Genomic DNA, 26,602 nt, shown 5'->3' on the forward strand with positions numbered 1-26,602 from the left:
ATTCGACTCTTTCTGCACAATTTCCGCAGCTTTTATCGTAATTTTTACAACCAAGCTAAACACTTCTAACCACCTCAATAATCTGTACAATCTGTCTGAAAAAAGAACAAGAAAAAAAAGATTCCAAAAACACACCATTCTTCTGTATTGTGTCAAAAATATTGAAAATGGTTTGTTTCGAAAAACCGCCTCCACTGACAAGGGTTAGACTATACCTTACTCGTTATAAACGTTCGAGTTATAGCTACCTCACTCGAGAAAAAGTTTAGTAAAGTGCAAACGGCCGAAAGTCTCGTTTTCATTGAAAGTTAATTACGCGTACATAAAACGTCAGCAGCAAAGGGCGAAGGACCGTAGGGTAGGTATGTACAAGAGTATCACCTGTTAAAAATATAAAACCAAGTGAACCATTCGATTAGACCGGAATATCAAAGTTAACTTCCTTCGTTATTTCCTTTTCGCTGTGTAGGGTAAGTGCAACGAAAGTTGAGAAAAAAATTTCTTTTACCCATCTAAAAATATATAGGCTATACTTGTAGGTACCTAAAAACGCTATCGAAAGTATCGATATGCAGTTTAGATTGTCAAAACGTGAATGAGCACGAGGATGGAAAAAAACACAAAAAAATGAAACTATTTTTGGTCTGATAAGCATTTTCTCTCGGCCGACGAAAAAAGTATGAAGAATAGGCGAACAATAGAGTCAACGAAGCATTCGGCCCGGCCCCAGCGATCCCAGTTAAAATATTAGACGCTTGGCAGGACGCTATATATTTATATTTTTCGTCGACTTTTTTTTAATCTGATAAGAATTTCCATTTCATTGGCGTCCCAAAAGCGAGTGGGCGAAGATTACGTACCTATTACAGGTTCCTCGCGTCTCTGCTCTTCCGCCGTTCTATTTTTATTACCCCGTTATACCTACTTTTCCTCTTCAAAAGAATTTCACACTTTTGAAGTTCATATAAAAGTTATGCAAAAATGGTGGAAAAAATTTCCCACAAACAATTATTCGCGGTTGATTTGCCTAATACGAAAGCAAAAGTGTTATTTAGACGAGTTATTCGCTCGAATGGAATTTTTTTATACGGTATTTTGCCAACTTGTTCTCAAAATACTTTTGGTTTTCGAAAGTTTTTTATTAGGTATTTTGTTTTGCTTGAAATTTTTCCAAAAAAAAAAGATCTCTCCAAAGTAAAATCTCAGAATTTGACCCAAGAAAGCTCAATTTAAAAAAGTTACAGGAAAGGTCAAATGAAAAATTATCGAGCGCTTGCTAGGATGTTTCAAAATGTAAATTATTCAATTTATTTGAAAAAATATGCGTAAATGCCCTTTTTTAGGGGTGCTTAAAGTGTGTGGGGGGGGACTACATATAAAAAAGGGTCCAAATTACGAACATAGGAGTTTAATATTGAACTTTTTCATCTAGATAGTTGAATATATACCTCAAAACGTTATGTTTGGCGCAAATTGCAGGTTTATAGTTTTTCAGGGGTTCCCAAAATATCGAAATTACAAAAAATTGGAAAATTGGATTTTTTGAGTACCAGAGCAAAATTTTATTAAATTCAAAATTTGGTAGGATGGAGGTATTTTAGATACGTAATAAACTGTGAAATGCTTTTTAGCGGAGCTCATAAGGGTAGGTTGTTGTATGAGAACTGGAGTATACAGCAGCAAAGTGGACAAAGAGGAAACCAAGCTGCCAACCACGGGACAGAAAAGTTATCTTTCTAGTTTTAAGTTATAAAGAAGATTGTTATATTCATGTTGTTAAAGTTAAGTTGTAAATAAGAAGAGTGGCGATGATCCATAGTTAACGTAAAGCTCTTTAATACAAGTATGGAAATAGATTATGCTCTTAAGAAAGTCATAGCATTTTACGTACCTATGTGTTACGTACTGCACATGGCAGGTTGGTGTTGTCACGCAGTGGAGCAACCAATGGCGTGCAACGTTGTACATGAATAGCTGATTTGATGCGTGCGCAGTACATAAAACTTACGTAAAATGCTACGACTTTCTTAAGAGCATAATCTATTTCCATACTTGTATTAAAGAGCTTTAAGTTAAAGATCAAAAATAAAACAAGGTGTGTCACTATGGAGAGCTGAAAAAAAAGTATACAGAGAGTGAGCTAGTTGGATGAGTCAGAATTCGAGGAATAGCTGAGGCGTGTGAGAATGAGTAAGTAGGACAGTATGATGTGATTGTAAGTGGGAGTTTAGAATAGAGTATTAGAGTAAGTTAGACCATAAGTAAGTACCTACCCCAAACAACAATGACCATGCTAATTTCGATGTGAATGTTAACCCATCCACATCGGTCACTTTTGGATGCCACATGTCGATGTGGATTTCGACTCTGTGTCGAGCCAATTATTGATGTAATTGTCAACCAATGTTGATCGGCATTTATGGCGACAATTGGCTCGACACAGGGTGGTCAAAAATTACATTGACATGTGGGATCTAAATGTGACGGATATGGAATATGGATGGATCAACATTGGCATCAAAATTTACGTCGACCTCCAACTACGCAAAATGTAAAATTTTAGTTTCAAAATTGAAAATTTTTTTTCCAAAAATGATTTTCTCTTACACTCTTAGGTGGCCATTAATCATGCTGAAAGCAGCATCGATACGGAGGCCACCTCGGAGAAGTAAAGACAGAAAGTCCATACAATTTAGTAGTTGAACATAAACTCTTTATATTGAAAGGTGCATAATAACTTATCCAAGAGTACTAAACTAATACATTTTCATGTTGACAACATGTCAATGTTAATGTTGATGTGAAATTCAACATGAACAAATACATCCACAATATCAACGTAATTTTTCAAATTTGAGAAATCTTTGAAAATTTGGCTGATGTTGGTGTTGATGTATTTGTGGATGATCGACTTTCACATCGACATAACATTGACAACTCCAAACTATGGAAAAGTAAATAATTTTATCAACGTTATTAAAAATTTGTTTCTCTCTTTAAATAAGATCATATTTTTAAATGTACATAGTTGTAGATATAAATATTTTGATTCAAAATTTACATCTATGTGTTGAGATAGCATGTCAAAGTGTCAGAAATAATTAACCTGGCTTCTTTTTTACGGACAGAAGATTCCTATTAAATAACTTATTGGTCACTTTTCCATCATTATGTTGGAAAAAACGTAGTCAATGTGAATGTCGACGTCGACAATTGTTGTATAGGTATGTACTCAGACAGATGTATTGTGAACTTATGGTTGAATACATTATTTCAAACCAGACTCAGACAATGATTTCATACCACAGAATTGGCGCCCAACATGGGGCTCGAACCCACGACCCTGAGATTAAGAGTCTCATGCTCAACCAACTGAGCTAGCCGGGCATTACTCATACAGCACTTTCTCGACAAAAATTGCAAAAAAATGACATTTTCTTCAAATTATTTTCAAAAATTGGCAAAAGGTCCCGTTTTTTGCTAAAATTGGGAAATTTTTGCTTTTTTACCAAAAGTGATCAAAAATCTTCCACTGTAAGTTAATCTCCCTTTTTCGACAGTATTTGAGAGAAGTATTTTACTTGCAAACAAAATGCCAAAAAATCCTGCTTTTAGCTAAAATTATAGAAGTCTTGCTTTTTAGCAAAATTTCCAAGGTCTTCCTTTTGTCCAATAATGTCCCAGTCTTGATTTTTTACCAAATAATTTTTAAAAAGGTTCATTTGTCGGCAAAAATAGTCAAAAATTCTTACTTTTCTGAGAAATTGCTAAATAGGTACTTATTGTCAATTTTTGTTTTAATTTTTGTAAAAAATTGTTCAAAAGTCAGTTGTCAAAGTTTTGCTTTATTTATAAAAATGTTACAAAGTATGTACCTAGTTCACAATTTGTTTAAATTGAAACCCAAAACATGTCATTTTGTGCTTGATGTTTTAAGTACTTTTTTAAATGATTTTTTTGTACCTACTTTAAAACGTTTTGCTCACTTTTTGTCACTTTTTCGGTTACCGGAGTAGGTATATTTTTTCGGGAAAAAATTCAGTACGAGCCTTACAGTTTTCAAAATGACTCGAGCCTATTTTTTTTTTACAGCTCAGTACTGAGCACACCCCTCACCCCCACCCCTTCCCATTTTGAGTAAAAACAAATCATTATAGAATTATATTAAAGTGACCTCGCGACCTATCAAAATGGGTTGAAATTTCACGAGAATTTTAAATACTTCAACGAAAATGTTTTTTGAGCATTTCTTAAAAAATTGTAATCCCAGAATTGGATTATGATTTTTGTGTTTTTCTGAAAAAGTATCACGCAACCTATCAAAATAGGTTAAAATTTCGCTATTGCAACAAAAATGTTTTTGAAGCATGTTTGAAGAATTTTGAGTCCAAAATTGAATTATGGTGTCTCTTTCTAAATGAGAACGCAGTGATGCCAAATTGTTTTGGTCAACATTGCCAAATTTCAACAAATCGAAAAAATTGATGAGTTATTGGCTATTTTTTCATTTTTTTGAGAAAGAAACATTTTTCAAAATACAAATGTACCCAAAAATAAGCGATTTGCAAACCTTTACCGAACCACCCAATAGAATCTAAATGTAGTCTTGGATTTAGATGAAAATGACCTAGTTCGACGCAGACTCTCAAATATTATTTTTTGAAACTGGGCCATTTTTTCGAAAATAGGTTGGGTTGGACCTAGAGCGGAAAACCACGATTTTTTCAAAAATTCTTTCTGTTTGAGGATCCATATCACCCTTCCAGTGGCATATCCACAGCCAAAAATCTTTTCAAGTGACGTTTAACTTGAAATGAAGATTTTCATTTTTTTAAAAAAAAATCCGTCGATGATTCTTTGCTTAAGAATGATAAATGGTGATCTAAATGCTCCCTCCCCTCCTCCCTCGTCAACTACAAAATACAGTGAAGGGGTAATTGACGTCGATGGAAAGTGGTTTCATCAAAATTCTATTTCGTATAGTACATGTTTACCGAACATTTATATAAATTATAAAATACCGTCTTTAAAAGCTTCGCGTACTCGTATTTTTAGCTCGATGAGATGTTTTCATTTTGATTTCTACAAGATTCATTCTTTCAGGAGTTTTACCAACTTTTTTGCTGATTGATTCTAAGAAAAACATCCAATTATCAAGTTTGGTTTGAACGTAATGTTTTTTTTTCTTCCTCTTTTCACGAAGAATAACAATTTGTGTGCACTAGTTAATCATACTGTTCTTTTTTTTTTCCAACTCTAAATCCAAATTCGAGTTATTTGCGAGTTTCGTTCGTCGTGTTTTCGTTCCATTTTCTATATTAGTTAATATCTAACAGCATCGTTTCTCTCCTCGCGACTCTCTTCGTACAATACAATACGTTGGCGAGGACAAAAAAACAACAAGAAATACATCCTCCGCGAAGAAATATTATCTAACCTTGTTACATTACCTACGAGTACAAAACTCTACCTGCCATTTCATCAAAGTGCCAACGTAACGAATATCTATCCTTTTCTCCAGGTATAAAGACTAAAGAGCTACGTTTTAATTAGCGAAGTGACTCTTTTGGTAATATAAAAACTCGTTAAGATTGCACATAAATTATTTTTTGTTTTTACTTTTCACAAAAGCCATACCTAGCTCCTCGCGAAGCTGTCGACGGATTAGCTAGCAGGGTGCAGGGCAGTAAAGCACACGAGTTTCTTTTTCCTTCTCTATGGCGTTTTTTCCCTTCTTTATAATACTTATACTTTCACTTTGTACGTAGGTATATATATTATTTTAATATCCGCGACGATGACGAAAACATTAATTAAGTTAGGTGCTTTCGCGTCTTCTTCTTCGTCGGACGGCGACGTCTTCTATCTTTAAGTTTTGTTGCTAATGAAAAACACGATAGAAAGCTATTTGAATACCTATATTACAAATGTTGGTACTAAGAACAAACTATGCTTGACAGGCGATGCTAGTTGGGCTACTTCTTCCTCCTCCTAGAGTAGCACAAATGTCATCGCCAATAAGAAATTTGCTCTATCAAAAGCTTTTTCTTGTATTAAAACTTGCGCTGTGTTTGACAGGTATCAAGAACCAAACGCAGATGGCAATTGGTGAATCGCAGTTTGTTCGGACGTCTTGTATGTATTATAAAGTGTTTGGATGAAGAAAATATAACTTTGGAATCGAATAAGGTATGTCTTATGCTATGTTTATTAATCACTAATGCTGTGTAAAGAGAGTGTCGTTGAACTGACTGTGTGAGGTTGTCGTTTGGGTCAACTGGTAATTTATTTACTCGTATATCGTCGTAGATGGGTTCTAATTTTATATCAAAGTGGTAATTTACATACGTATTTTAATAATTCAGGCGATGTGTGCTCTGTTTTCTCCTTTTCGATATTCTATCTTTGTAAATGTCAGATTGGAATCCTTGGTATTTTTTCATTCGAAAGGAAAAGATGTTCTGAAAATTATTCAGTACGTGTGTATTTTGTCTGAAAATCCAACACCTTGGTCTGAGTAAGATTAGGGTACTAGAGGATGCGTTGAAGAAATTGGCTCGAAAAATTAGCAAATGTTTGAACTCGATGCCTTTGAACTCTAAAGAAGGGCCAGACCAATGGAAATAACATCGAACCTTGAAGTTTCGCTAATCATGAGGAAAATCAAAGCCCATTGGGCAAAATGGAGAAGCTACGTGGAAAAAATGGAGGATACAAGAACGAAATTGTTTGAAATTTTCATACGATAGCGTTCAATTTTTGATCGTATTGTGAAAAGTTGAACTTTCGCTGTGAAAGTTCAATTTTTAAGGCTTTCAGAGTTTTAAAGTAGAATTCAAATATGTACGTTATTCTATACTTCTTGTTTTGGCTTGAGAATCCCATGAAGAGATTTGCCTGAAATTCAATCAGTTTTAAAATACACAATTATGAGTCAAAGAAGTTGCCTACTCAGTTTCCCGTGAATTACGAATAGGTAATATTTATTTTGTTTTTACGGCAAACAGAGTATGCAATCTTATTAACACTTTCATAGTCAGGCGAAATATGCCAATAGGAATACCTAATTGTTGCTTTCCAATATAGGACACCGCATGAAATTTTTTGAAATGGACAAAGCTAGATTGAAAGAGCTTGAAAAAATTCATCACAAGCCAAAATTTCAAGTGCTGAAGTGCATTTTTCGATTTTTGACGATTTTTGGACAATCAAATTTTAGCCAAAACTGAGAAAAAAATCAAAATGTTACCAAATTGACCTAGAAAGCTGAAATTTGGAAAGAGCATGCAAAAATTCATCACCAGCTAAAATTTCAAGTGCTAAAATGCATTTTTGGTTTTTGGTGAATTTTTAAAAATCGAATTCAGGTTAAAAATGATGAAAAAAAATCAAAATTTCAAGTGCCAAAGTGTATTTTTTGACTTTTGGTGAACTTCAAAAATCAAATTTGGGCCAAAAATCATGATTCAAAAAATTAAATGAGATACATACTACATAGAACCAACTGAAATCGCTGAAAAACGAAATCAGATCACATTTTACCACAATTGTAAATAAATGAGTCTCGAATTTCGAATCTTACAAGTTTTCAGTTCTTTCATAACTTGAGAGACCTCATTATACCGATGCAGCTGTATTTTTTTTTGAAAAAGTTTAAAGATATGCCTTGAAAAACTGATGTGGGTTCTGCGCCAGGAGCAACGCTCTTATCGATATACAGACCGCAACGTCAACCTGTAAAGTAACAAACGACAAGATTTCAAAAGAGACATCTTGAGGAACATTTTAAAGCAAACTTGTCAAAAAAAAAAGGTGGCCTTATCAACAAAATGGCGGCCATTTTGATTGACAGGTCAGCCGAAACCGCAGATTTTGCTTTCCAACATAGGACTCGCACGACATTATTTCAATTGGACACAGCTGGATCGAAAGATCATACAAAAATTCATCACTTGCCAAAATTTCTAGTGCTAAAGTGAATTTTTCGATTTTTGGTGAATTTTTGAAAATCAAATTTAGGCCAAAAATCAGGAAAAAAATCAAAATTTTACCAAATTGACCTAGAAAACTGAAATTTGGAATATACCCTATTTTCAACTCGCCAAATCGATTGGAAACGGTTTCAAACCGTTTTGAGCCGTTCTGGAGTCTCCAGCAGATTTTTGAATCTCGAAATTTTCACACAATTTCATCAAGTTGAGCTGGAAATCCGAAATTCAAGCTGCACTTCAATCTTAAGCACGCTATTAAGTTGACTGCTGGTGGGTTCAAGTCATTTTAGAGACTCCAGTGACTTTTTGAAAATTCTCGGAGCCTCCAGCAGATTTTCGAAATTTGAAATTCCCACAAAATTTCATCAAATGCAATTGGAAAGTCGAAATTCATTTTGTAAACTATTTTCAATACGCTTTGAAGTCGACTGCTGGTGGGTTCAAGTCATTTTAGAGACTCCAGTGACTTTTTGAAAATTCTCGGAGCCTCCAGCAGATTTTCGAAATTTGAAATTCCCACAAAATTTCATCAAATGCAATTGGAAAGTCGAAATTCATTTTGTAAACTATTTTCAATACGCTTTGAAGTCGACTGCAGGTGAATTTCAAACTGTTTTGGAGTCTCCAGCGACTTTTTGAAAACTTCTAGAGCCTCCAGTACATTACTGAAACTTGAAATTTCCACAAAATTTCATCAAAATGCAGTTGGAAGGTCGAAATTTATTCTGTGAACTAATTTCAATACGCTATGAAGTCGACTGCAGGTAGATTTAAAATCGTCATGGAGTCTCCAGCGGATTTTTAATAGTCGCTGGAGGCTCTAAAATGACTTGAACCCACCCTACAGTCGACTTGATCGACTTTATAGCGTGTTGAAATTGGAGTAAAGAGTGAACTTCGGATTCCCAACTCTGTTTGGTGAAAATTTATGGAAATTTTGAGCACTTTTCTGCCGGAGGCTCCAGCAATTTCCAAAAAGTCGTTAGAGGCTACAAAACGACTTGAAATATACCTGCAGTCGAATTCATAGTGCATTGAAAGGATTTTGTGAACGGGGCAGGGGGCTGGGGTAATTTTTTTCGAAAAGTTGCAATAAAATCTCGGAAAAACTTGTAGTTTATTAAGACTTTTTAGCATTTTTCGTGAAATATGAAATTTTTTCACGAAAAGCGAGACTTTGACAATTTTAACAAACCAGTATGAGGGCAATTTAACAAATTCAAGCAAAAAGCGAAACTTGTATTGGCAACTTTGGTTAAACGCAAGAATTTTTGTCAATTTTTAGCAAAAAGCAAGACATTGGCAATTTTGTTGCAAAAAGTTGAACTTTTTCATTGGCAAATAAATTAGCAAAACGGTGTTTTCGCAATTTTCGTCAAGAAAGTGAGATTTTTTGTAACTTTTTAGTGAAAAAGAATGATTTTTTGGCATTTTTTTTCCAAAAAGTGAGAGCATTTTTTGACAATTATCAGCTATAAGTAAGATTTTCCGTCAACTTCTGTTTTTGCATAAGTCGAGTCTTTTTGGTACCTAGTTTTCTAGTTCAATTCGAGATTTCTAGGCAATTTTTAAATAAAAGTGGGATTTTTGGAATTTTTGGAAAAATCAAAACGGTACTACATTGTATTTTTAGCAACAGAGTTAAATTTTTGGTTATTTTTTTACAAAAAGTGACACCAACAATTTTAGGGAAAGGCAGGAAATTTTTCTGGTTTTTGACAAAATGGTAAGATTTGGAGATTTGGGCAACTTTTGAAAAAAAACGAGCCTTTTTGGTTTTTAGCAGCTAGAATGCAAAACGTTAGATAATAATTCTAGCAAAATGCATATTTTTTTTTTTAGCAATTTTTGGCTCAAAATTGAACGTTTTCAAAATTTTAAGCGAAAAAGTTGAAATTATTCAAAATTTTTGGTCAAAAATGTTGAAATTTTGAGTAATTTTTGGTAAAATACAAGACTTTGACAATTTAGCATAAAACAAAAACTCTCGAGAAAAAAAATGAGAATTTCGAAGTGAAGCAATATTGTAAATTTTTGGTAAAAGAAAAAAAATGTTTGCAATTTTAAGCAGAAAGCAAGATTTTGAAAATGTTTACAAAAATCAGGTCAATTATATGTACCTAATTAATAACAAAAGTGAGACTTTCGAAATTTTTGTCAAAAAATGAGACTTTTTCGCAATTTGTTGGTGAAAAACGAGATTTTTTGTGATTTTTTTAGCAAAAAATAAGATTTTGACAATTTTAGAAAAAAACGAGGCTGTATCAATTTATAGAGAAAGAGAGAGATCCTGTGAGGAATTTTTTGCGAAAAATCGAAAATTTTAAGCATTTTTTTTTTTTGTAGCAAAAAACCAACTTTTTTGCGATTTCGACTAAAGATGAGACTTTTTCTATTTTCGGCCGAAATCAACATTTCGTTAGTTTTAGCAGAAGCCAGTGCTTATTAGTTATTAGCAATTTTTAGCAAAAAAGTGAAACTTATTGAAAAAGTAACCGAGGAGCCTTCAGCCTTGTAAGAGATTTCCTTCGGATTTACGGGATTTCTTCTGAAGTTCGCCATGCAGAATTTCGTGTACTGGGGGTCTTTCTATCAGAAACAGTTGTTCATATGTTCTCTACCTTTGATGGAAGTTGTACTGCACAGAAGTTGCAGTTTATTTCGAACAAATGATGCATGTTTATGATACGAGTGAAATTTCGTGATTTGGACGAACCAGTATTTTCGCTCGCCATCAAAAACATGTCAAAACACACAAAAGCTACGAGTACCTATAAGCCTTAGGCGTCCAGTATAGTACGAGTACATACTCATAGCGATGCAATGATTAATCGTAGTCGAAAGGCTCGACATATTTGACAAGCGTTAACGATAAACATATCGCTGGAACGTTGTACGAGTGTGTGGTCTGCCTCGGGTGAGTGGAAGCTTCAAGGGATAGGGTAGCAGCTAGGGAAAAAAAATTCACTTATACGATTGAGGATGAGGAAGCCGCTTAACCAATAACCACGGTTACCGCACGTACTCGTATAGTCATACCTAGCTATACAATCTAAGATCATTAATCACCTTGCATCTTGTCGATACGAGTATTTCGAACCAATGCAACGTACGCGTATAGTGGCATGGCATGTTGCACAAAGGAGTACCTACCTACGAGTACAAGGAAAAAATTTCCATCCTAAAGCCCCCCCCCCCTCTTTGCAACGACCATTCAAGCTGAAGCCAGCAGTATGAAAAATTTCGCGCGAAAATGTGAGAGAAATTATACGAATACGATGAAAGTCGAACAAGAGCAGAATATACGAATACTAAGGGTGAAGGAATCACCCCCCGCCGAATAAATTTAACGCACCGTAATGATGATTGGGCGTGCCAGCGTCGGTGTTGACGATCGGTAAACGCGAAAATAGTAATTTTTACGCTTCTGGTTTCCATATTTTGACGATGGATGCTGAAAACACCGGAGGGGAAGGGGTTTTAAGCATTTTACGGCGTTTCATCGAGCAATACTTACGCATCGAAACGTATCGAATAGGTTGAAAACGAGACGAGATGATATCATTATATTCTTTCATCAGTTCGGTGCTCTACCTGTCTCATCTGCGTGGCCTTATCTTTACCAACGTTTGGAATATTTCAATTCAGGCTGCTTCACCTCCACCGCTGCCATCAAACGTCAATTTTATAAGCGCATTAGGTGGTCGAACGGCTCGCGTCTCTGCTCACCAAATCGACAACGACGACGATCTGTTCTAGCGTGATGATAATTGTGCCCGCCGAGAGGAAATGTGCTATTTATTGTTATCAGCTTTTCCATTTCGGAGTGAAAAAAACTCCTCGCGTAACTGGGGTCGTCGTCGTCGAAGTGCCGTCTTACCAACACTTGGATGGTTTCATTATCGTCAGAGGTGAGTTTTCTTACGTTCACCTTACCCCCTACCTATGAATAGTATGCCTGTGCTTATTCTATTTCGATGAATTTGTCGATGATGAAGTTTGAGAAGATGATGTGGGTTGGGGAATGAGGGGCACATGTAATGAAACTGTTCCCTGCGCTGGTGTAGTTATCTTTCGAGTCGTTAGTGGTTCTCTTTCTCTTGTGCCTTTTTTTCCTTTTGGAAGGAAATAAAAATCGAGTATTTTCGATGCAATTTACCTTGAATTTTTTTATTGATGCAAAATACAGTAACCGGAAAGAGAGGGGAAAGGGAGGTAGGAGTAGAAGAACGTTGAAAGAGAATTTTCAAAAAGTAGATTATGATTCGTGGAGGTAACTTTTGAACGATTTGCAATGGCCGAAAAAATCAGGAAAGGGAGAAATGAAATGCAATCCGAGTTGAATTTTGTTCACCATGCACGATTAGATAATTTATGAAGTCTCAACTTTTTGGGGAATCTTGGGGCCCTTATTCAACGTTTAAACGTGATTTTCAGGCAGGAACTTACAAAAAGTGTCTTAAAAACGTCAGAACTTGACCAGTATCTTCATTGTATTATATTGAAAATTTTCATCTCCAAAAAACACGATTTTTAAGGGTTAGATTTTTCAAGAAAAAAATCTGAAAGTTTGATTAGTTTTGAAAATGCGATTTTTTAAGAAATATTTTGACCCAAAATGTTGAATTTTCAAAAAAAAAATTTTCGTTCCGAATTTGTTTGTTTTAGTGACATTAAAAGTAGCGTATTTTTTTTTCTTTAAAATTGAGTTATTTGGAAAAATTTCGGAATAGAAATCGGAAATGACCTATCAAAAAATTATTTTTCCCCATTTTTTTTTTCATTTTTTAAAAAAATTTGGAGGCTAGTGGAACGTTTGAGACACCGAATCAAAAAAATAAGTTGATGTTTCTATTCAGTATTCAGGGCATCCTAAAACCTATTAGTGCTCCTAAAAACCGTAATAAACCACGTGTCACTAGATGTTTTCAATTTTCAGGAAATATGGGGCCTATATGAGTGACCTTAGAGGGACCGTACCTAAAATAAAGTTGACATGTCACGCGATATTTGAAATTTTTTTCTTTACATTTTGACCGAGAATTTGGAGTTCCGTACCACCAGTGGTTTTGCAAATCCCATCGCGAAAAGTTCACGTAAATTTAATGTATCATAAAATTGTATGCTTCCTGGATTTTTTTCGAATTTAAAAGAATTACAGCTCCGAAATTTGGTAAGATTTGCAAATATTCGTTCGCGAACGAGTCACTTGTACGAATTGATTCGTTCGCAAACAAGTCACTTGTACGAATCGATTCGTTCGCGAACGAGTCACTTGTACAAATAGATTCGTTCGCGAACGAGTCACTTGTACAAATAGATTTGTTCGCGAACGAGTCACTTGTACAAATAGATTCGTTCGCGAACGAGTCACTTATACGAATCAATTCGTTCATGAATGATTCACAAAAAATGATCCAATTCGTTCGTGAATGATTCGCCAAAAATTGAGTAAATGAATCGAGTCGTTCGTTAACGAGTCACCTATATGAATCGATTCGTTCGCGAACGAGTCACTTATACGAATCAATTCGTTTCCGAATGATTCAAAAACAAAAGCCAATTCGTTCGAGAATGATTCACAAAAAATAATTCAATTCGTTTGTGAATGATTCGCCAAAAATTGTGTAAATGAATCGATTCGTTCGTGAACGAGTTACCTATATCATTTGATTCGTTCGCGAACGAGTCACTTGTACGAATCAATTCGTTCCCGAATAATTAAACAAAAGTCAATTCGTTCGCGAATGATTCACAAAAAATAATTCAATTCGTTTGTGAATGATTCACCAAAAATTGTGTAAATGAATCGATTCGTTCCCGAATAATTCACAAACAAAAGTCAATTCGTTCGCGGATGATTCACAAAAAATAATTCAATTCGTTTGTGAATGATTCACCAAAAATTTGTGTAAATGAATCGATTCGTTCGCAAACGAGTCACTAGTACGAATCGATTCGTTCGCGAATGATTCACAAAAATAATTCAATTCGTTCGTGAATGATTCACCAAAAATTGAGTAAATGAATCGACTCGTTCGTGAACGAGTCACTTGTACGAATCGATTCGTTCGCGAACGAGTCACTTGTACGAATCGTTTCGTTCGCGAGTGAGTCACTTATACGAATCAATTCGTTCCCGGATGATTCACAAACAAAAGTCAATTCGTTCACGAATGATTCACAAAAAATAATTCAATTCGTTTGTGAATGATTCACCAAAAATTATGTAAATGAATCGATTCGTTCGCGAACGAGTCACTTATACGAATCGATTTGTTCGCGAACGAGTCACCACTACGAATCGATTCGTTCGCAAACGAGTCACTTGTACGAATCAATTCGTTTTCGAATGAATGTTTTGAAAAAAAGGTGGATTAATTCGTTCGTAAAAGATTTTTATTTTACGAAAAGTCGGTCTTCTCACGCTAAATGCGTGAGAGTTTTTTGTTTTTACCGTGATAGGTCAAGTGAGATGTTTTTGCAAATCTCGTAAAAAGATGGTGAAAAAAGCAGTGCTTTTTTCAACAAAAAAATCCGTTGAATATCCTGGTAAAGGATGTTGAGTTTTTTGCCATATTATAATTATTTGAAAATTTATGCGAGTTTGATTGTTATAAATAAACCTTATCATAAATTCTCAACAAAAAAAAAATATATATATATATGATATCACATAAGTTATCTACCCGTATTGTTTTTTTTTCAAGTTTTTTATTTGTGCTCCAACTATATCCTCTGAGTATTCAGTTTTAGTTTTGAGGGAAAATCTTGGGTAATTGACCAACGACCAACGCCTTTGAAAATCTCGATACATACTTATGTATTCACTTATAGTTTCTAGAAGCGAAAACTCATAATTTTTGATAATTCTTTGATTTTCCCTGCGATTTGGTATATATGTAGTTAACTTGTTCCCAACTTTTTCCAACTTACCTAACGTTCCCCCAAAAAGCCCCAACTTATTGCCAAAATTTTTCTGCCTCAGGAAGGAGATGTGAGACACTCCTCCTTCCCCCCTCTTCCATTCGGCACACCTCTGGACACAATTTATGGACTTTTCGAAGTGTTTGTGTATGCCATGCTTTTGAATTCTGATTTTCATCGTGATAAAATTTCAAGTTATTTGAAATCTAAATGAAAAGTACAAGTAATTCAGTTTTGAACGAGATGCGCGGACGTGTTGATACTTCAAACATTGCTTTCATTCGTGTAAAATTCTTTTCGAAATATTTATTTCTCGTAAGCAGTTCATTGACCTGGCTTGAAATTCAAAAAGAGCCGAGTATCTTTTAACTTTCACTTTCTTTTTCTAAATTTTTTCATCTGTTGATATTTTTTCTCGGCTGGAAAATTTCTAAACACCTTTCTTATAGTACCTACCTAACATGCCAACAACCTTTTAAAAAAATTCCAATAAACTTTTCAACGCGGACTATAATATCGTCGCTTTGACTATTTGTAATCTCTTTTCTGTAATGTCGTTCGACTCGAATGGATGAAATTTCCATAACGCGAGACCATTTTGATTCGTTCGTTTAGTTGGAAGATTTATATAAATGTACTTACATTTTATGAAATAGACGAAAATTTATACGTAGGTTCTTTTTTCTTGGTGAAATGATGTGAATTTCGTGTAGAAAAGGTACCATATCAGTAACGTAACTAAAAGGAAAGAAAAGCAGCAGTAAATCTCGGGGATTAACCGAACGTTAATTTGATTTTTCAATTAAACTCTTGGCAAAAAGTACCCACACGGTGTGTGTGTATTTATGTACCTACCTACATATAAGAATACTACTCATCCAGATGTACAATGATGGAAAAGTTTTTTCGAGTTCGAGTATGCGACAGCTGCGACGACGGTACAGCCAGAAAGGTAAGCAGTAAACTGGTATCGGGCGATTGTTAAAACACCGAATGGTCGATGTGTTTGCGTTAAAAGTTCGATTACTCATTTACCAAAGACATGGCGGCCATGCTAAAAGCTCTACCGCAAATTACTGCCTTGCGACTCGACTCGGACTTGCAAGTTTATTCAAGTAACGAATTTATCCGCGGAAAGTGAGGTAATGATGGTGGCGCGGTGTTCGGTGCTGCGTGTAGCCAAATAGTCTAGGAAAACAACAGCCCCCCAGCTGAGTATTAATAGCTTGGCAAATAAACGTCGATTGTACTATGCTGACCGTCGTCGTCGTCGTCGTCGACGAATAAACTCGAAAACGCAACAGGACAAAAAGGTACACAACTAGATGTTTAACCCACTACAATAAAACAAAATACAACGACGAGTAGGTAAATAAAAAGAGTCGTTGATTGTTGAATTTTTGTCTTCGTGTGTTTTTTTGGACCCTTTTTCTTTCAAAACGATGAGATGTCCGGGTGCGAGAGTTAGTCCACAACACGGACACAGAGTACTATGCTGTAGCTTTTGGCATTCGACGAATTCGTTGAAATCTGCTTCTTTCCAGCGAACAAGACAGCACCAGCAGCACTATTAATAAAGTGGACATTTTCTATTTTCTTTTGAGCTACGACGATAAAACTAATCTATTCTTTTCGCGAGTGCCGCCGACAAAGGTGTATTGTTGAAAAGAACGATACTTCAGCGTCTTGTTTCGTTTTGCTTCAGTTTCCTTTTTTTTTTCTCCTTCGTCCTTCTTCTTCTTCCTAGCTCATTTCCACGTTTCGCAGCGTTGCTGTTTGGCACGTAAACTCGATTTTTAAATTAAATATCTCGCGTTTACTTTACTTTTTGCCACCGTACAGTGCCCATTTGTGAGATTATTGAATTATGGCGACAAAAAAGGCGACGTTTAATTTATTTTTTTCAAAGTGTTTGGTGCGAGATGCATTTGTTTGGGTAAAGGACGTTTACTATTGAATGCTGGTTGCATTCGTGTTTCATTGCACTTCCCCAAACCATCGTCGCACATCCTCGAAACAGTATAGTCCATTTTTACCTCATTTTTTTCGCATTTACGTGGCCAAGTGCCAATGTTGGTAGAGCTAACGTAAGATTAACTTAATAGAATTCTGTTGCCGAGTCGACTACGAGTTAGTCGCTTAATTATTCGTTCGTTTTGTTAGCATTTTACAGATATCTTGCCTTTTTTATGATTTTTAATTCATTTCTCATTGTTGTTTGTCTTCTTCGTTGTCGTTGAATGGTGGGTAGTCTGGAGAGAAAAATCTCGTTGACAACTTCATCCTTATTAAAGGATTTTTCAGCCTGCAGAGACTATCTTATTCAATATCTTCGTTGGCTTGCCTACTAATAAACACCCACCCAACAATCGTTGTATTTTCACTTGCTCAGTCTCGCCATATACTTCTAGCCTCTAGGAGCTTTTCCTTGGCAGATGTGTATTTGTCGGTGATCAGTGCGTCTTGGACAATAGTCTCGATTCGTTGCCAATGAGGGACATCCAACGCTTGGATTAGATGGGTCCACATTACAGTCTTATCATCGATTCCACTCGCTTTAAATAGCTGTTCGGTCATATCGAACCATAATTGGGGGGTTGTTGTGGAGGGAGAAATATTTGGAAAACCCCAAAAACGATCATAAAATAAAAAATTAAATTTGTTATTTTGAAGTTTTTGATTTTTCACTAGAGTTCAAAAATGGAAATTTTTGAATCTTGATTTCTTTGAAGATAAGAAAATATAGACTAATTCAAATCCTCTTTGGCCATCTGGATATCGGATTCATGCACTCTCGTTCTGTTGGAAAAATAGTGATGGAAATATTGGTGATGTTAAAATGATATCTCTCGCGATTTTATAACTAGCTCATTGAGATCTCAGGATCGGATGAATCGCGGATGTAATATGGGTTCCCTCCCCAATATTTACATATTTATAATACGTGGGGTTAAAGTTGGATTAATTGAAGCTTGAGCTAAGATATGATTGAACTTTCGACGGAATGATATATTTGTGGTAAAGTTGGAAGTATTCATTGAATTCTCAAAGTCACGAAAGTTGAATAAAAGTCCAAGACAAATTCACATTTAGGACATATTTTATTCTTATACTTAAGGGATAGAAAAAAGACAAATAAAAAGGATCGCAACCCTGGGGAATTTTGGGAATACTTAAATTAGGAGCAACAAAAAGGAAAATACATATTAACCCTTTGGAGGTTCTCTAGGTTTTCGGGTTAGAAAATTGAAGTGCCTTAATGAGTGTGATAGGGTACCTCGCCCAATTGGCCAAACCACAAAAAAGTCGAGCTTTTGATGAAAAGTTTTATAGGAAAATGAAAGTCTCCAAAAAACACAAATGTGACATTTCCTAAAAAAAAATTGAATGTATGCAGAATTTTTTTTGAAAAAATGAACCAAAAACATGTGTCAAAAACATTGAACAAAAGCACTCTTTCAAGAAATGAAATAAAAATTGAATTGGAAAAAAATAAAAATACAAGGTTGAAAAAAAGTCATCTGGCAGTTCACAAATTCAGCGAGAATCAAATCTTGTTGGCAAAAATGCCTTTGTTTAATGCATGAAGAGAAGAAAAATCTATGCCGCTAAGAGAGGATTTTTTATCAAGTCATAAAATCTTTTAGGAAATCGAGCCGAAATATGGGACAAAATTTAGCAAAATTGCGAGCTTTCTGGCAGGGGGTAACTAATTATGAAAACATTTTCGCCTTTATTCACGAGATGTAGCATAGAATTTTCTTTCATTTTGGGAAAAAATGAGTATTTTATCACTTATTGGAGTATAGGAATATGAAGATGAAGATGAAGAGAAATAGTGAACAAAAACACAAATCCAGAGCGTAAACGAAATGAAAGACTGAACTCGTAGATGAATTTGGATTTTTATTTACTATTTTTACTATTTCTCTTCATCTTCATCTTCATATTCCTATACTCCAATAAGTGATAAAATACTCATTTTTTCCCAAAATGAAAGAAAATTCTATGCTACATCTCGTGAATAAAGGCGAAAATGTTTTCATAATTAGTTACCCCCTGCCAGAAAGCTCGCAATTTTGCTAAATTTTGTCCCATATTTCGGCTCGATTTCCTAAAAGATTTTATGACTTGATAAAAAATCCTCTCTTAGCGGCATAGATTTTTCTTCTCTTCATGCATTAAACAAAGGCATTTTTGCCAACAAGATTTGATTCTCGCTGAATTTGTGAACTGCCAGATGACTTTTTTTCAACCTTGTATTTTTATTTTTTTCCAATTCAATTTTTATTTCATTTCTTGAAAGAGTGCTTTTGTTCAATGTTTTTGACACATGTTTTTGGTTCATTTTTTCAAAAAAAATTCTGCATACATTCAATTTTTTTTTAGGAAATGTCACATTTGTGTTTTTTGGAGACTTTCATTTTCCTATAAAACTTTTCATCAAAAGCTCGACTTTTTTGTGGTTTGGCCAATTGGGCGAGGTACCCTATCACACTCATTAAGGCACTTCAATTTTCTAACCCGAAAACCTAGAGAACCTCCAAAGGGGTAAAAAAAGAAAAAAGAAAGGAACGAAGTGAACCATCCGTTGAACTTAAAACTAAAATGCATGTCCTGAGCGATACGTCATTTTCAAACAAAAAAGAAAATAATGAAAGACAATGTGAGCCAAGGTCTTGAAACTTAAATCTAAAGTTGGAATGTAAACTAAGGCAACTTGTTATTAAAACCTATCTCTGTGCATTTCAAAGAGTGATCCGAGACAGCTGAAGATTCACTAATTGACCAATAGGGACTTGACTTGAGAAACGATGTCATCGCAGATGATGACAAAGTCAGAGGCTGCAGACGCCAAAATTCATCAAAGTCCAATAAATCACGAACTGAAGGAAGCTAAAGCTGGAAACAATAGGAACTACAGTTGGAAATATTGAGCTAAAGATGGATTTATTGGTCTCTTCTGGCGAATAGGCTCCAGCCCATTCGCAGAGATGGAAGTAAAGTTGGATCTATACTTGGCGGCATTGATGTCTGCAGTCCTGCCTAAATTGTCTCGGATCAGAGTTTTTATAACTGCGCTTTTTACAAGAAATCGGGCGGGGGAACGTATGCAGTCAGTGGCGCACGCGCTCAACGCTTCTAGCGGCGCTATCTTTCGCGGCTGGCGCTAGAATTACGTCATGTTTGATTATAAAAAAATCGCCCCGGAGGGCTCAAATATCAACTTCAGCAGCTGAAAATTTCACCGTGTGCTAGTCTCGTCATAAGTATTGAAATGCCCAAATAATATGGGAGGTTTTGGTATGCGACCTCCGCCGACTATATTCGGCCAATTTTTAAAAATTGCTCTGAAAAATCGAAATATCAACTTCAGCAGCTGAAAATTTTGTGGTAGACTATGTTCGATGTCCTCTATCCAATGGTGCAAGAATAATTTAAATCGGTGCATGTCACCTGGGGCACCTCCCTTGTTAGTATATAAAGACTGGGTACTTAGAATGGTTTGCAGACTACGGGTCTTAATTCTAGTCATATATCACACGGTGATAGGCTATGCAAAGTCCTAGACAAATCTCGACTGTCAATAAGTAATTAAACTTAACACCCTTTATGAATTAATCAATATATCCAGGGATATACTCGATGTTGTACTCATAAAGGGTGAGCAAAGGAGGCACAAGTACCTCAAAACACTGTACACTTCACCCTACTCCTGTAGGCTCTCCAAATACTAAGGCCTAGTTAGGGGACACGTTAGAAGCTACATATTAAACTAGAGACACTTACCCACATCCAGAATCCAGGATAAATGCCCAGTGGTACCTCATGATCACAACGGCATAACGGGATCACAAGTTAATATACAATTAATTTAACCATCTTTGAGTGGGCACTACTAAACAACCGAAGTGTGGCTTGCCAGCCATAAGTACAATGTTTACTGAGTGACAGAGATGTAGCAAGCTCGAGATACTACATCCAAGTGATTTTACCGCGAAGATGATCCATGGTCGTACCATCGATCGTCAGAAGTTACCACGTTTCCCCTCCTTTGGAACTAGTTTTCCTTCCCCTCTGGTGAACGAGTACAGTAGGGACTATCTCAGGTGAAGAGGGTTACCTGCATCACCCAAGGCAGTCAAGGCATAACTCCCCCTTACAAGTTGTGTATTGACTTGAGGAGGCCTGAGGAGCCAAGGGCGATATGATATTGGTTGTTGGATATGTGTTTTAGGATTGATTTGAAGATCATTCAACATTGTGATGAAATTAGAAATGGGTCTTTCTATATGATCAAAATGTTGGGGGTTGGGTGGGTTAATTGAGTTTTGGAGTGGATGGGAAGGGTTGGTGGATGCATTTGAGATGAATTTGTTTGTTATGAGAGTTCTTCTAAAATTGGTGGGTAATTCTGCTGCTTCACAATAGAGGCTATCTATTGGAGAGGAATAGAGGGCTCCTAAACAGATCCTTAGGGCTGAATTTTGAATTGTTTTTAGGATATTAGAAGTTTTATTTGAGATATTTGCAAAACATGGGCTTCCATACTCAATTTTACTGCGAATTAGAGATTTATACAAGTGAAGTAGGAGTTTGCGAGATGGTTTATACTCGTACTTGGTGTTTTTGATTATTTTCAACAGATTTAGACGTTTCATGATATTTGATTTTACTTTTAGAAAATGAGGAGTCCAGTTTAGTTTTCTATCAAAAGTTAAGCCAAGAAATTTAGTTGTGGTTTTGAATTCTAAAGAGTGTCCTTTGAAGTTGAGAATGAGATCTGGAGGAATCTTATTTTTTTTGGTGAAAAGTATAAATTTTTAATTTCAAAACGTTCTGAGTGTGTATTGTTAACTCTCACTCTAAAAGTACGGTTTGTTAAGAAATTCTGAATAAAGTAGGCCAAATGTCCTCTAATTCCAATGGAATGTAATTTTTGGAGAATTTTATAACGCCAGGCTTTATCAAATGCCTTTTCAAGATCAAAAAAGACTGAAAGAACACTTCCTTTGTTCTGGAAGGCCGAACTAATTTCTTTTTGGAAACTAAAGAGGTGGTCTAGGGTAGATCTTTTCTTTCTGAAACTACTTTGATAAATGCTTAGAGAGTTTGAGGAATCAATATACCAATTAAGACGTTTAATAACCATTTTTTCAAGTATTTTGCAAGGAACTGAAGTTAAGGAGATGGGGATTTTTCAAAATTGTTATGCGAAAATCGAAAAATCACCCTGGAAGCTCGAAATATCAACTTCAGCAGCTGAAAATTTCAGCATGGACTAGTCTTATCATATGTATTGAAATGCCCAAATAATATTGAAGGTTTTGGTATGCGACCTCCGCCGACTATTTTTGGCCAATTTTTCAAAATTGCTATATGAAAATCGAAAAATCGCTCTGAAAAATCGAAATATCACCTTCAGCATCTGAAAATTTTGTGGTAGACTATGTTCGATGTCCTCCATGCAATGGTGCAAGAATCATTAAAATCGATGCATGTCACCTGAGGCACCTTTCTTGTAAGTTCAACATTTCTAATCGTTGAACCTGATCTTTCGCAGTAAGTTATGTGAATAGATAGCAAAATGAACCGAAAAAGGATTCGTTGATGATCAAAAATATAAGGCAGAAATTTTAAATTATAATTTATAAAATGAATAAATAAATAAATATAATACACATAAAAAAAAATCAACTTCTAAATATTTATGTTTTTACTCAACTACTCCTACGAGAATTTCACACCATCTTTTTTTGCTTGGTTTATGACGTCTTTAAAATGTTGTCTCAATCTTTTTTCTTTAGATTTCAGTACACTTTCTTGGGCGGAACTCTCCATAGGAGGTGTGAACTCTGAAAAGTCCTGATGCACTGGAGGCACCCAAGTGTCAGTTCCTTGATACAAACTTGCACTCTCAGGAATTGATTTTTGGCACCTTAACATCATATGTGCGGCCTCCGTATAGTTGGTGAAAATTGTGGTTTGCTTAGGGCTGTGGTGAAACTTGTGTGACCAATAATAAGCTTCCATGATACGTTACGCCAATAAAGGGTGCACACATTTATACTCCATAAGCATTTCGTCTAACCATATTTTCCAGCGTCTTAAGTTTTCATCCTGCATTTTCTTCAACGGGCAGTGAGATAAAACTTTAAAAAACGCAATAAATTTCTCGCATTTCGTTGGCAGTTCAGGTTTTATTTTTTCTTCTGACGCAGAAGGATTCTCGGTCAATGGTTTCGTGGTATCCGGGTCATTGTCGTGTTTTTCTATGTAGGCGAACGTGCATCTTTTTTTGTCGACGAGTTTCAAACCCAAAGGTTCTAATATATTCTCAATTTCGTTTTGCCAATCATTACTAAAAGAAAATGCTTGCATCGCAGCAGCGTAATAAAAATTTTTACGTTTAAAATCGTTGGCGAAGTTCTTGGCATCAATTAGTGTGTTTTCTGTGTGCGGTATGAAACATCTATAAAAATCTAAGCAACTCAGGTCTTCAAAATATTTCGTGTAGTATGACTTCATAGACGATAACTCATTTTGCAGGTGAACATTATCAGAACTTAACTGTAAATACGTTTTTGGAGCTGCGTCATTTTTTGGTTGCCTTCCATTTTCACAATTACACGCACAAATTATCAACGTAATTATGTAAAATACGCGGTACATTTTTAACAAAACGTATAAACGTACTGAATCTCGAACGACTGTCGAATGAACACTACCTAAATTATTGCACACCATAAGTACATTACATTGAGAAAATTAATTAAAAGCGTTTGTGGCAAAATACTTATCTGACTAATTTGAAAAAATTGGATGGATTTTTTTTTTAAATTAAAAATTTAATAGTGAATATAGACGTCGAAATGTAATGTAGGTAGCTCTATTCCACTTAATATTTCTCCTTATTTATTTTATCTCAACGGCTAACGCGCATTTCTTCTTCGTATCGATATCTATAACTACATATTAACCATAGTTATTAAATTTGTTCACTTCCTACATACCAAAACCTATCAAAGAAATCAATATGATGAAACCAAAGTATAAATTTCTTCATATTTTTTAATATTAACCATAGTTATTAAATTTTTTCAATACAATACCAAAACCTATAAAAAAATCAATATGATGAAACCAGGGTATAAATTTCTTCGTATTTTTTACCAATACCTACCTAGGTAATCACTTACACATACTTTAATATTCGTATTCAATATATAAAAAAGTTCTCTGGGACAACAATCAAAACCTCAAAATGAACACCGTCAAAGGCGTCGAGTTATTACACTTCAAAGGGCCGTTGCGTTGGCACTGCTTTATAATTTTTGTTTTAATATTGACGATGCGATGATAATGACAGACTGTACGTGTACATACATCTAATCGTAAACCATATTCCAACATGTACTTTTTGACAGTTATATAAAACTGCTACTAAGGGCAAAACCAAGGGGGGAATGTGGGGGTTAATACATCTCCTACTCAGGGGTGGCAGCTTCTGTATAGCATATGTAGCACGGTGCTACACATTGGAAAAAAGTGCTACGCATGGGAAAACCACGTGCTACACTCAGGAAAAAAGTGCTTAGCCTAGTTAGAATATTCAAAAAACGTAATCATGAGTATTACCAGTAAAAACGCTGTAATAAATAATTACTGGTAATGACACAATTTTACATTATTTTCAACACGTTCCCTAATTCGAGAATTATTGAGCAATAAATTGACAGCAAAACTGCTCCGTACAAACATGAAGAACATCGATCATGGTTCCTCGAATTCAGTCAATGTTAAAGATGCTTCGAAATGAGAACCACTCTTCGATCTTGAACCGGTGAACATTAAGCAATTATCTGCCTCGAATTTGCAGGACGTTGGATTCAAATAAAACTTACTCTCAGGCTTTTTATCGTGAGCGGCTATGACTGAGAACAAATTCTTCAAAATACCTGGAACGTGCCATATGTCACACAGTGGGCCACAGACCCCCCAAAAACGGCGATAATTCGAATTCAACACTCATCAATGTGCAATACGTCGAATAATATGTTTTCGAGGTCGTAGAATTCGAATCTGCACTTATTTTTTTGTAGGGGTGGGGGGTGAGGCGTGGGGAGAGGAAAAATTTCAAATGTTGCTTATATTATCGTGTAATATATCGATTAATATGTTTTAGAGGTCGTAGAGTTCGAATCCGGAGTTATTTTTTTGGTAGGGGTGGGGGGTGAGGCGCGGGGAGGGGGCAACTTCACATTTTGCTTATATTATTGTGTAATATGTCGATTGCAATGTTTTCGAGGTTGTAGAATTCGAATCTGCACTTATTTTTTTTGTAGGGGTGAGGGTGAGGCGTGGGGAAGTGAAAAATTCCAAATTAACTTTTTGATGTTTTTTTATACCACAAATTTTTAATGTTTACAGTTTTTTACACGAAATCGGAACATATTTTGGTCTAAAACTTATAGAACATGGCAAGACAATGTGTTCTCTTCTGCATAGGATGGTGTATTTTGGAGTGGTGTATACTATGCTTTCGCGATTTTTTGCACAAAATTGCACATTTGCTCCGCAGGTCCATTTTTCTATTAAAAATACATCAATTTTCTTCACAATTGCGGATATATCGCAATTTTAGGATCAAATCATGATATACTCGATTCAATTTTGATTGAAATACATTATTTGAGGTATAAAATGATTTTTTCAAATCAACAATATAAACAACCTCAAAAACATAACAAACGGCATATTAAACGATAATATGAGCAAAATTTGGAATTTTTCACCTCTCCACGCCTCACTTTTAATCCCTACCAAAAAAATAACTCTATATTCGAACTCTACGACCTTGTAAACATATTAATCGATATATTACACGATAATATAAGCAAAATGTGAAATCTTCTTGCTCCCCACGCCTCACCTCCTACCCCTACAAAAAAAATAAGTGCAGATTCGAATTCTACGACCTTGAAAACATATCAATCGACATATTACACAATAGTATAAGCAGAATTTGAAATTCCCCCTCCCCACGCCTCACCCCCCCCCACCGCTACCAAAAAAATAACTTCAAATTCGAACTCTACGACCTCGAAAACATATTAATCGATATATTACACGATAATATAAGCAACATTTGAAATTTTCCCGCTCCCCACGCCTCACCCCCCACCACTACAAAAAAAATAAGTGCAGATTCGAATTCTACGACCTCGAAAACATATTATTCGACGTATTGCACATTGATGAGGGTTAAATCCGAATTATCGCCGTTTTTGGGGGGTCTGTGGCCCACTGTGTGTCAGTCAAATCAAACTTGACAAGTTGACCATTTACAAAGCTAGCAACTTCGATCAATCCATGACCAACTGCTGCGACGCGACTGCCAGCAGCTTTGACGTATTGGTTCTTCGGAAATGGCTTGTACGTTTGAAACCATTCTTGATTTGACATAATGTGCTTTGTTGCACCATTATCAATCCACCAAGATTGATCAAATGATGACGTAACCAGATTCAGTTGCTCACAATCGGTGAGTAGAGCGCTTTTAGGTTCCGAATCGGAATCAAATGCTTTCTAGTCCGGCATATGACAATCGGAGTAATTGCACCCCCCCCCCCCCCGGCCGATCCTCTGGGACCACTTTTTTCTTAAAGGGGACATCCTAAGGA

At 35.5% G+C, this 26,602-nt stretch overlaps 1 non-coding gene across 1 annotated transcript; it reads right to left on the reverse strand.

The window, feature by feature from the left end:
* Positions 1-3,314: 3,314 nt before the first annotated feature.
* On the reverse strand, positions 3,315-3,387 carry TRNAK-CUU (transfer RNA lysine (anticodon CUU)). The gene has a single exon. It is a non-coding gene; the product is annotated as a tRNA-Lys (tRNA).
* Between the last annotated feature and the right edge of the window lie 23,215 nt (positions 3,388-26,602).

The sequence above is a fragment of the Planococcus citri genome, chromosome 5 (assembly GCF_950023065.1).
Source record: "Planococcus citri chromosome 5, ihPlaCitr1.1, whole genome shotgun sequence".
Taxonomy (NCBI): domain Eukaryota; kingdom Metazoa; phylum Arthropoda; class Insecta; order Hemiptera; family Pseudococcidae; genus Planococcus; species Planococcus citri.